Genomic DNA, 13,050 nt, shown 5'->3' with positions numbered 1-13,050 from the left:
ATTTCTATTAAAAAATTCCAACTTTAAAAAAAATAAATCAGTTTTAGCCACTTACTTATCCTTCATCACAATTTTAACAGCTATTAAATTATCTGCCACAATAATAACAATTCCCATGAATAACCCAAATAAAGCGTGTTCAAAATATTTTAAATCTAATTTTCCCCAACACTCACCTTGGCACAACGGAAATGTTTAGACTTTTGTTACTCACATATATTGGCAAAGCAAAATTATTAACACCTAAATATATCTATAGATGGATAAAAAAAGCTAACGAATGTCGAAGTCAAGGAAAAGTTAAGGAAAACTTATACATGTGTCCAGCGAAAATATTTGATGCGTATAATAATAAATTTGTATTTGGCAAATAAATTGTCCGATATGGAATTAATGCCAATTCGACACGCAACCCAGACAAAACTTTTAGTCTGATTGAACAATATAATAACATTGAAAGGAATGGCGAAAAATGAGAGGGTATAAATGGGGTACTGAATGAGTGTTTCCATATGTTGGCAAATTTAAGAAATGAATAATATGTTGTGATATAATTTCTTGAAGATTGCATAACGGGAAAAAGCTGGGAAATTATGGAAGAAATTGATGAGATGTTATAAACAAATTTACAAGCCACCATATCAAATTTATGATCAATATGGCATGTTATAATCAAAGTAAAGTACTTTTCTTTTAAAATTAACTAATGAAGCCTACAAAAATCCAATTAAAAATTTAAATAATGCTATTTACATGCCAAGTTTCTATAAATATTTAATTTGTCACACCCAATTTTTAGAAAACTTTCGCTAGTTTAGTGAGAAAGATCAATAGAAAGTACCATCGACCTTAAGAAGATCAAGATACATCCATAAGACCAGACCAAATCGATTGAACCGAAAGTTCGTCACGTTTGCTCACTTCAAATCGTATTAATGGAATAAGGAAAATATCCGTAGTAGTCATGTGTTTTTTTCGAAATGCTTTCGAGGGTCGTTTGTTCACTTTTACTCAAAAAAGACGAAACGCATAAATAACCAGCAACGGTCATTGTCGATGATTCCGATGATGACAATGACGGACCGCTAATCATACTTTAAAGTTTAAACTTTACAACAATATAGCAACCAACCCAAGCAAAATCGACAAAACGTGAGCTTCATTAATATGTGAAAATAATAATGCGACACAAAAAAAGGCAAAAAATCAGGCACCAAAAGCATAACTTAAATAAATGTTGTGGACAAGTAAAAGTCAAAAGCGTTGAGCGCATTTAACGAGGCGAAAAAAATGGAGGGAGAAACTTTAAAAGAGGAGGTGTAGAAACAAGGGGTTATTATGAAATTAAATTCAGCATTTTAAGAAATTGGATCATAGTATTTAGAATATAAGATTCATTGTTCAGCACTTAAGTGTTTTTTTCATTAAATGAAATTTAGTACAAATTTCTTTGTAAGTCTTAAAAAATATAATATTAATTTAAAGTTGTTTTTGGTTTAAATGAAAAACCATTTCCAACTTGACCGCATCCAATCGGAACTTTCTTTTCACAAAGTAGAAAATGTAACTCGAATTATAATTGATAAGCGAACAACTAAGGCGACTTTCATTGCGATTAGAAAACCGAAAAGGTGGAGTGGAGTAAAAGTTGAGCCAGTTGGGTGAGTAAAAAACCATTTAGTTGAGCGGTAATCGACTCTAATTGCGGCCTGGCTTTCGTGGGTTAAAGGTGTGCTGCCAATTAGCCAAAGCAAAGTGCGATTACTTTTGAGGCCAATAAAATACGAAGGTTGGAGAAGCACGCGAGCTGCGAGCTGCCACTTCCCATTTCTATCTGCATTTATCTATATCTTTTAATTAACTATCTGAGGTGCAGTGACCCGAATTATTTAAACAAATTTACCAGCAGTTCGGTTCGATTTAAAAAGCAATTCATTTTAAGTGAAGTGTGGAATGAGTGTTTATTTTCCTTAATTTTGGGAGGGAGTTCAAGTGGCTCGTTGAGTAATCAAATAATCTTTAAACATTTAAATATAGAACAAACTTTTCACACTTGTTAGTACTCTCATTCTTTTTCAGCTCTTAAGAAAATGAAAGGTAAACAACAGGGGGGAAAATGGCTTTTTGAAGGGCAAACGAATTATAAAATTTGTTGGATTTTGATCTGCTTTGTTTAAGAACAATAAATTTATCTAAATGAAAACTTTAATCCGCTTGAACTTTTTGAAATGTTTTAACTATTTTTCGCCAACATTTTTCCCCTAACCTTTCACACTCTATTAAATGACTGACAGCACAAAGTTCAATAAACTCCCGAAAAAATGATGTACTACTTTTGTTTTATTTCCGCTTTTCTCATTGGATTGTTTTTAGTTCGTAGAAATTTAAATTGGCGTAACAAGACACACAAAAAAAACTACAATCAAATGGAAGGAGATCAACGGCAACAATGAGAAAACATTGTGGATAGGGGTCAAGTTGAATTACTGAACAATAGCGATTTAAAATGAGACAGAGAGGGAAAAGATATAGGGTGGGGTATTCCGTTTGTTCCAATTCATTTGGCAAGAACAAACAGAAAAAAAGAATGTTATAGACAAAGAAGAGGAAGAAATGCCATACAATAAATTCGACAATTTTTACAGTTGGTAGTTTCATTTTCTGACATCATAGCCCCATAAAAACCACACTTCCTATATTCAGATTAATTCTGGGGAACAAGTAATGACCATAACCCTACTATAAAATATGAATTAAAGATACCTACAAAAATTGTAATATTTATGCATTTGTGGGCTTTTTACACAAATTTTAATACAAAATATTTTAAATAAATATTAATTATTTCGGAAAATAAAATTAAGATGATAAAAATCAATATTTTATGTTGTCATTCTTAAATATTTTATATTTGCTTATTAAAAAAGTAAGTGTATATTTTTTTTACTTAAGATGTAATAAATTTTCTTTTTTAATGCGTATCTAACATGATATTTTTTATTAATCTTGTCCTCTGATACTTTCCGATCAAATTATCATCAAATCGATCTCTTGCTTTCCCAAAATTAAAATTTCGCTGCCTTTCCCTCTCGCTATCGTGCCACTTCTACGAATATCTGATAGTTTTAGACTTGTCGTTTTGGCTGTATCTTATCTTTCCCCGTCTGACCCAGCTGACTTTTTCCGTCTAATGACAATAAACACGCGCTCATTCACACAGATACTCACATGGACACGCACTCATGGAGTCAATTGTATTGACCATGGCCAACAGATATTCAACATTCAATCATATTTGCTGACCCTCGCAGATTTTATTTATTTGCCATTACCTCCCAGGTTTTTTTTTTTGCAATTAGACGCAGCACACTTCCCTCTTATTTTGCCTCTCTTTGCTGCTTTATTGCCGATTTTACCTTGGGCCGCATTTTCTTTTGCTTTCCTATCTCTTTCGATTTTTCCCAGAGCTTTTCGCTTAATTAGTTTGTTTTTTGTATTGATTTTTAGCCATGCCTAAGTTTTTTTTCTTATGTGGCTTATTTTCGTTCTTAAAGAAGGCAAACACGAGGCATTAGCAGATAAAATAGCAAACACTCCCACAAAAAGAGGCCAACACATTTTAGCAATCGCTTTGTTATTGATTTTGGTTTGGTTTTTATCGCTTTTTTGTTGGCTTGATTGATTAATGTATAAAACCTTGATCTTGTTGATCTATTTTAAAAGACCTCTGATGTGCCCTTAATTTTAAAGGTTTTGACTAATTTTTCGGTCTAATATTCCACTAATGGAAATTTTATCAATCATTAATCAGTTAATTTTTCTTCGATTTCTTATTTAATGTTTTATTTTTCTTGGTTGCCTCAAGCTCTAAAAAACACTTGAGACTTCTACGTTGACTTGGTTTTTTTCTTTAATTTATTTATTGTTTTGTTTTCGTTTTGATTTAGCCACTTGACGCTCACTTTCGCCTTTTCTTTTTATGAAATTACGTCTTCAGCTTATCTGTTTGCCAATTTGTTTTTTATTTGTGTACTTTTCGTTGTCACTTGCGGGTGTTATTGCGCCAAAAAACATTTTAATTTTGGTGATGAGCAATAATGGTTTTTTGTAGGGTTAAGCTTTTGCATGCGCACAGTATTTATATCACCACTTAGAAGCTATTTTTAGCAAAGATTGAAAAAAAATTTAAGACATATTATTTAAAAAATATTTTAACTTATCAAAGTTTACATATAAACTTATTATGATTATTTTACTATATGAATTTATGTAATATTCATCTTTTCATAATTAAAAATATTTTAGAGCGTTTACATAAATCCAAGTGAATGCCATTAAACAGTTCCTTGTTTCTTGATTAGTTTTGGTTCAAACTTTCTGACAAATTCCACGCTGTTTCCCTTCTAGGCTGGGGAACAATAAATTATAATTATTGCCAGTTAGTTTTGGTCTGGCAGTTGGCCAAAGGCAATAATATCCGTCGAGAGAAGAGGTCGACAAAAGCAAACGCAGCTGTTGCAATTCAAAATATAAATTTAAAAAAGTCCTCCCTGCAGGTTCTCAAACAATTTCCCCATCCTTCCCCTATTTTACCCCTAACAACTCGACAACTTTGAGGACAGACAACAACGAGACGCATAAAGTTTGTTTCTCTTTTTCCTTTTATTTTTTATTGCCAGCCTGTCACACAAAAAAAAAAAGAAACGAGGAAAAATTGCCTTAAAAAAAATGCCACAAAAAATAAAAGCAACTTTGGCCAGTTGTTGGGCGACTGCATAATACTTCCTCTTCAAACTTGGCACAAGCCATGGCCAAAGCCAATTGCAGGCATTGCGGACCGAATTCCAATCCCACTTAATGGGTTATGACATCGATGGGATATTTCGAGGGAACCGGGGTCTTCGAGCAACAATGTTTACCAGTCCTAAGCCCATATAATCACATTGAGCGGCAGCTGGCTTAAAACTTGTAATCTCGCAATTTTCCTTGATTAAGTTGTTGTTCGTTAATAGTTCGTTAGTTGAGTAAATAAACTAAAAGGAGGCTCAAATGATTACTGGATGATGAGGATGAAAGTGGTCTGGAGTTGCCGGCCTTTTATGGAATGTGATCCATGATCATGAGTTGGCAGTTCCTCATCCCATAATCTTTATATATCTCGTTGCTGCGGCATTAACAAGGAAAAACGATTACAAAACATGGTCGATTAATATTATTAGTATTAATAAAATAAAAATAAAAATTTCTTTATGCTAACTACTAGGTAGGAAATAATAATCAAGGCCGTTTTTCTGTGCTATCTCTGCGGGCTGTAAGCATAATTAATTTCGTATAATTTTCTTCCTTTCTATTCCCACCATAAATTCTGGAAACAAGTCAGTAATTTCGCATAATTTCCATAGCCAGTCCATAAATTAGTTACCAGGGGGTTCTGCTCCACCCCCAAAAAACTAGTTCTTATCCCAAGACTCCCACATAAAAAAGAAACCGTTGCGAAAATACTTTAAAAATAGTAGCTTAACCACATGACGGCTATAAATGCGGCAACAAATTCTAATTAAGCTACAAAACAATACAATGCAATTCAAGTCATTAGAATCCACCTCAAACAATGGCCGTGGAAGAATGCGAAAAAAAAAGAAAGCTGAAGGAGAAAATCGAACTGAGAGTAAGGAGGAGTTCCCCGGGCATAAATACAAACTTGAGTGAAGATGGTTGAGAGATGGAGAGAGAGGAGTTGGAAGGTGGGGATTGTGTGCTCAGCAGCCATGTCTTATCGAATCGGGTTTGCCATTAACTTGGCCCGAACCAAAGTAAACTGCATTCCAGCCATACTCAAGTGCGAGTAGAACGAACTCCTCCCATACTATATATCGCTCCTCGAGGTGCTCCATCCACCACTCCGAATGCCATACTGCCCCTCACATCCTACCATTTTACCCCTGATTTCTGCCTCGCTGAGGAAGCGCCGGCAACTTACATGATATCAATAAAAGTGCACAGTGCTAAGATAAACTTGAAGAGCACCAGAAGGCCAGACACAAAACAGAAATAAAATCAGGCTGGGTTTTGAAGGTGGGAATTCGTAATGCCCTACCAAATAATATGTAAGCTAGGTTTGAACAAATAGTCATTTTCGTCATCGAAACAAATGAAACTATAGGTCTATTATAACAAATATTATATTAAGAAATCCATTCCTTTATTTCCCAAAATTTTTAGTTTTTTAAATTATTATATTTTAAGTTAGGTTTTAACGAATTGAAAAATTTGAAACTACCTTTAAAAAAAGTTGTGTCTTTTCCCACTTCTTTAGCAATTATAGGGGTACTATACATAGGAAATCGATAATAATAATATTATAATATTTAAGATATAGGGGTACTATAGGAAATCGATAATATTAATATAATAATATTTAAGATATAGGGGTACTATAGGAAATCGATAATATTAATATAATAATATTTAAGATATAGGGGTACTATAGGAAATCGATAATATTAATATAATAATATTTAAAATAGTTCGACTTGCAAGTAAAAAGTACTTTTATTTATTAGTTCTAATAACTTTTAAGAGATTTTGGTGAGATAATAATATTAACAGCCCATAACTTCGCAACGATTTATAATAAGAATACTACCCTTATAAAGAGTATAAAATATGGAAGTGGCAGTGGAGAGGAAAAAAGGTAGAGGACACCAAACAGCAGCAGCCAACTCCAGCCAGAACAACAAGTGGAGGGTGAGGCAGGAAAGTCAGGAAAATGTAGCAGCAAAAATGTTGCACCTTTGTTAGCTGTTGCAGTTGCCGTTGCCGTTGCTGCTGTTTGTTGGTGGCAACTCTTGACTTCTGGCGGCTTAATGGATATGCAACGCATAGTGCAAATTATCCAAAAATGTTGGCCAGAAGAGAGTTGTTCCAGGGGGAGAAAGGGGAAAAGGTGTGCAGAATACACAGGTGAACACGAAGCTAAAGTGCAGGCCACACTTCAGTCGAGACGTTCCCCCAGGTTGCCATAATTTTGAGCCCTCTCCTTTTTATTTGTCTTGTTTTGTTGCCTTGGCAAATTTACAGTTACATTTTGTGGAATGCATTTGGGAATACTTTTGGCCAGGTGAAAACTGGTTTTGGGTGTTACATATGGGAGTATATTATGGAAAGGTGAAGAAAAGTGGTCCCATTGGCACATAATAAAAATGTACTAAATTCGGTTTAGTATTTGAGCACTACAAGATGCTAATAAATTTACACATTAAGGGAAATACCATAAGTTTTGTTTTGATGACAAGTACAAATGATCACTAAGTGCTCTTCAGAAAATACACAGATATATATAATATATTATAATAAAAACATTATTTTATGATTTGTTTTAAAGTGTACTTGTACTAGGGTCATTATCCGCTTTTTTTTAAGCATTCAAAATTGTATAGCCAATTTTTGCAATCAAAGAAATGCTTAAAATTGTTTCTTGATTACGTACTAACTAACATCTTACAGCTTCTCTCGCTGCCATTCTTAGCCTCTTCTTATTTCCAGTTGATTGCAGCCGCCACAGACTTCCAATTGAGCCATGCCCCATTAGTTGGAATATACGGCATAATATTTAATGGGCACAGTTTAAAGTTGCAGGCCAATAAGAGAGCGGCTGAGATAAAAAAGAACGCAGTCTGGCCAAAAGGCAATAAAAGAAGACGGGGCACCGAGCCAATGATGTAGATAAGGGGAGAATGCAAGTGGAAGGGGCTGAGGCACTGCGGACGCAGTAGGAATATTCAGATTTTTCATATCGCATCTATGAGATACGTGAGCCCTTGCCTGGCACCGTCACAGATACAGTGAGAGAAATAAATAAAAACGTGCTTTAGAAACATCCAGAAAAAGAATCATACCATGAAATCCTCAAGAAGATGGGGGTTCGGGATCCTCCTTTAACCGCCTGTAGATAAATTGCTCAAGCGAGGGAAACGAGTTGAATTCCAAAACTAGAAGACATGGCCAGCTCCGACTACAAAAATACTCAATGCGCACCTGTCGCCAGGTAAAGAACACAGCCGGCAAACGTCTTAGTCAGCAAGGTAAGGCAAAAAGCAAAAAAAAACCAGAACTCAAAGACAAAAGTCCAGAAAAATCACACAAACACACTGAGCAGGTAGAAAAGAAGCAGTAGGAAAACAAACAAAATGGGAAAAGTTGGAAAACAGAGAAGATCTCAGCCGCAGAGACGAAAAAAAATTGAAAATAAGACAGCGCACTATGGGGAATTTGACCACTTTTTTTGGCCAAAACCCATTTTTTAAAAGTCGTTAAAAATAGGTTTTGTTTATCAGAATGCATCACGATAACATCAATATTCAATGTTACTAACAGAAAAGTTTAACAGTACGCACCACTGTTAAGTTATCAGCTGTTAAAGCCTGTTTTTATTTCAACGAGGTGGCAGCGCTGGTAAAGCGCCTATTATTCTTAATAGTTTAAATTGTCAAAAAGTGTAAAATTAAACATAGCTCTGAGGTTTTTGAAATACCATCCAATCAGAGGGACTTGTAACTTGTGTTTGTGACCTTAATATTGTATTTATTGATTGTGGTGCTCGTATATTCGTGTTCTAGTTCTAACCTCAAAAAAATCAAAATCTTTAAGTTAATTTGTATTTTTAAATAGAGCTACAAAGTGATTCCAGCTGTTTCCACCTCTGAAACCTTTTTTATCTTGTAGAGAATTTAATTCTCATTGAGCTCGGTTAGTATAAAAGTGCACTTTTGCGCACTTTCTCTAAAATTTAGCTTTAAAGACCTCTACCTAATATGGTATATTTTCCTCATTTTTGTCTGGTAAATGCCAGTTTCGATGTTATCTTAAGAAAAACAGTGTGCAGTTATATTTCTTATTAAATAACGATTATTTTAAAATTATTTTACAACATCATTTCACTTACTTAACGTTGATATATAGGATTTTAGTATTTTTGTTAAGAATTATAGTGATCACAATACAAAAAATTACAATTTCACTAAAAAAATGGGAAATAAAAAAAGGCACAATTTTTTTTTTAAATCAGTTTGGTCTCTTAAAAAAAAAATTCAAGAAAAAAAATTTTTTTTATTTTATTGACAAGAAAAAAAAATTTTTTTTTCTTAAAAAAAAGGCGGGACCACGCCCATCTTTTTTTAATTTACTTCCTTTAAATTTTATATACTTAATTCTAAAAACAAAACTTTTAAATGTTGCTTTGTTCTTTAGATATTAATTAATGCCACAAAAAGTGTGCAAATTCCCCATAGTGCAGCGTAAGAAAAGAAGATCCACAGCATATAGAATCAAAATCCACCTGTCACCGATCTCAACATTTTTATTTCTTTCTCTTTTTTATAACTCTACTAAGCGGCTTTGACATTTGATCGCGAGTTTTGGGTTTCTTCATGCCCTGCCCTTTATAAGGCATAGGTACTTTGGGCAGTAATCTTATTGGTAAAAAATAAAGTACATTTTGGGGGTATTTTTTTGAGATGTACTCAAGTAGCTCTTATAATCGATAAAATACAGTGGTAAAAATTAATATTAATGAGAATACTTACAAATGTTTATAGTTTTATTAAAATACTTTCGAATAAGACGGACCCTACACAAAATATATAATTGAAATGTACTCAAGTAACTCTTATAATCGATGATATAGAGTGGTAAAACTTAATATTATTGAGAATACTTACTAATGGTTACAATTTTATTAAGATACTTTCGAATGAGACGACCCTACACAAAATATTTACAGAGTTTAACTGGATTCTTATCATAACCACTACCAGACTATTTTTGGATTTTTATAGCGTCTGTGCTATTAGCTTTTAAACCGAAAAGGGCATTATATTCGTTGAGCTGAACATCATTTTAAGACTGCCATGTGAAATGGTTTTTTATACATATTTCACAGCTCCCTAATCTCTGTCTCGTTCCCTCTTTATATGCTGTTCCCGCCGCAATTAATTTTTAACCCTTGGGTAACTTTAATGAGCTTAAACTGACCGCCGTCGTCGGCTCAAAATGAAAACACCACAAGATTCGAAAAAAATAAGATACGTAACGTAGGAAAAGACTACAAATTAGTCATTGTGATTAATGAGTCGCCGTTGCTGTCTCTTTCACCCTCAAATCTATCCATCTCTCTCGCTTCTAGACGAGAAACGTGTCCAAGTTGCGCTGATTTATTTCGTGTGAGCTTTTCGAAAATGATTATAGGTGTCTAAGGCAGGGACGGGGATTTAGGGGGGGCTAGGTGCGAAGGGGGATGCCTTGTGCAACTCTTGGATTTGCCCCTCTGCAGTTATCTAGATCAGCAGAGCGTTAAAGGGGCTGGATCCCAATGTTGAATGTTGAATGCATGTGTTTGGGTCAAGTTCACCTGTTTTGCGGCTGGCTTTGCGCATTTATGGGTTTATTTGACTATGAAAATCGTACGTTAAGGAAGCTGTTTCTTCAGACAGTTGGCTTTATAGATCTTTGTACATTTTTGTAGTAAAATCAACAGTAAAATGTTTAAGGTTTTACTTCAAATGCCATTATTGTTTTTATGAACTCGAATACTAAGAACCAACATTTGTTAAAATCAATTTAATTTAAGAAAAACGAGTCATGGTTCTGTTTTAATTCCATATTGCAATATTGGAACTTGTTATTTTATATAGTGACATTATATTCCTACATATACCATATAAATATTAAAAAAATGTTGCCTAAAATAAGACTGAATTCGTAACTTATTCAAAAATAGCTGAACGAACTATGAGATTTAATAAAATAAAAGTGTTTTATAACGCATTTTAGTTTTTCTAATAGGAATACATTTTTAAGAACCTGTTTCCTTATTGTATCTAGCAAAAAATCCACCCAAACTTTCGAAAATTTGTTGATTTTAATGGGATCTATCTGCCGCATGGCCTTCAAAATATGTACACACCGAGAAAAGCGAGGCCGCTCAGCTGAGAGCGGAAAACCACCCCCAAAAGGGGGTGGCTCTGCGTCTGAACAGCCCCTCATCCACCTTCAAAAATTGTGTGTTTGGTCTAGGTTAAATCACAGAAATTTCGACACATACGCAGCATCCAGAGGAATTTCGTCAACCCCCGAAAAAGTGTGAATGAAAGTGTGTCATGCGGTTGGAAACCCACCTTTATAGAGGAATTCCTTCAAAACAGGATTTTTATTCCAGTGTTTCCTGTTTTTTTGTTTCCTTTCACCGGTTCTGTTCTCGATCAAATCTTTCTCTCACTCGTTTTATCTCCTTTTATAATAATATTTTTTTTTTTACTTTTTACAGTTATTTTTTGTTTTATTTTTTTTTGCTTGCCTTTTACTTCATTTATTTGTCACTTGTTTGTTGTTATGGTTTTTGTTTGCCGTCTCTTTTATTTTTATTTTGCAGACAGGTGCACTAACAAAAACAACACACGTACACACACACGGACAATTTTGCAAGCGTCGCACACAAACACTGACACACACACACACACAAACACGGGGACTTTGGCTTTGAACTTCTTTTCTTCTTTCTCTCTGCGCCTTTTCCACTTTTACGCTTTATATACTACGGCGAGTATTTATCTAATCTCGGTTTCTGCCTTTAGATAAAGCCCAATTGCCGCGGCACTCGAATATAATTATTAACTATTTGTATTTCTCGCTACTGCTCCATCTCTCTTCCTCTTCCTCGCAAACGCCGCACGCTGCGAACACAAAACACAAGCACAAGCACACGCACACGCACACAGACGACGAACGGGGAGCACGTACTTCCAAACGTTTCAAATTTTTCGGCTTTTGGGGCTCTTTTCAATTTATTTATAATATTATCTTTAGCCCCTTGCCAATCCTTGTTTTTTAAACCAATTAGACCGCGGTTTTTAGCAACTATTTTCCTTTTTGTTTTTCCGTTTTTGTTTTCGGTTCGCCCGCTGCGAACTGACTGCTGCGAAAACCGCCTGTGAAACGCGTTGAAAACGCTCAAGAAAAACAGACCAGGGTATAATTACATTCTAGATTTCTGTGCTGTTGACGGATGGTCACACAGTCAGTTTTTAACAGAATTGTTAAGATGAAACGTTTTTAACAGTGGCAGAGGAGCTGCAGAGAAAAATACCGCTGTTAGAAAACATTACATCTTAACATTTCTGTTAAAAGTAACCGTAAGAAATACCACTTAAATATACCAAAAATATCCATGGACTATATTCAAATTCTCGCTACAGTTCCTGCGCTCTATAAATTTCCACTCAAATGTTTTGGCGGGATATGATATACCTTATTTCATAAACGAACGTATAGTTCTGGCGACAATTTTACAATACATGTATTAAGGTAAGCTAATTTGTAATAAAATTGTATAAGTAGTTCTCATATATTTTTTTGGAGGTTACACTATATTGCAGAGCCGACAAAATAAAAACATCAATAGGTGACTATCCAAACTGGCAATCTATTTTAGATCAGAAAAGAGCCAACATCCATATTTTTACTATTATATCATTATTCTCTATTATATCAATTTTTTTTAAAAATTTCTTGGAAATTGATCAAGGATGAGATTTACATTCACGCAAGCAAAGTGAAAATTTAAAACGGACTATTGTGGGCCTGCAGTACCGCCACTAAAGTTTTTACCAGAGAGTATTATATTTATTATTCCTCGCATGCGGATCCTTGATTAAATCCATTTTTAAGAAAAAATGTCCAATTTTGGGATGTGGATGCGGCTTTTAATGGCGTCTTCTGAACATAATTAATGTTTGTTTTTGTGCAACAGTTGCCAGGTCTAGCCAAGAAGGACAAGCTGGAGGTTGGTCATTGCTTTGAAAATACACAAAACGGGACCAGTCTTTCTGGGATTATTAGGGGTCGGAATATTTGGCGGAATATACTTCATTTTCAAAAACGAAAATAGAGTACTGGCGGCACTATTGCGATAATTATTATTTTCTGACGGCGGAAGAACACTTAACATTTATATTTTAAGGGATCGATCCCGTTAAGATTCTGGAAGATAAGTAC

The 13,050-nt window shown here is 34.4% G+C and overlaps 1 protein-coding gene across 3 annotated transcripts in view; it reads right to left on the bottom strand.

The window, feature by feature from the left end:
• Positions 1-11,282, bottom strand: part of Wdr62 (WD repeat domain 62) — a 68,101-nt gene extending 56,819 nt beyond the window's left edge. For all 3 annotated transcript variants that reach the window (XM_036812694.3, XM_036812696.3, XM_017083602.4), the window contains exon 1: positions 11,175-11,282. The gene's annotated coding sequence lies outside the window, so the exon portion shown is untranslated. The remainder of the gene's footprint in view (positions 1-11,174) is intronic.
• Positions 11,283-13,050: the final 1,768 nt, after the last annotated feature.

This window comes from Drosophila suzukii, chromosome 2L (assembly GCF_043229965.1).
Source record: "Drosophila suzukii chromosome 2L, CBGP_Dsuzu_IsoJpt1.0, whole genome shotgun sequence".
In the NCBI taxonomy this organism is placed as follows: domain Eukaryota; kingdom Metazoa; phylum Arthropoda; class Insecta; order Diptera; family Drosophilidae; genus Drosophila; species Drosophila suzukii.
This window is presented reverse-complemented; position numbering and strand designations above follow the sequence as displayed.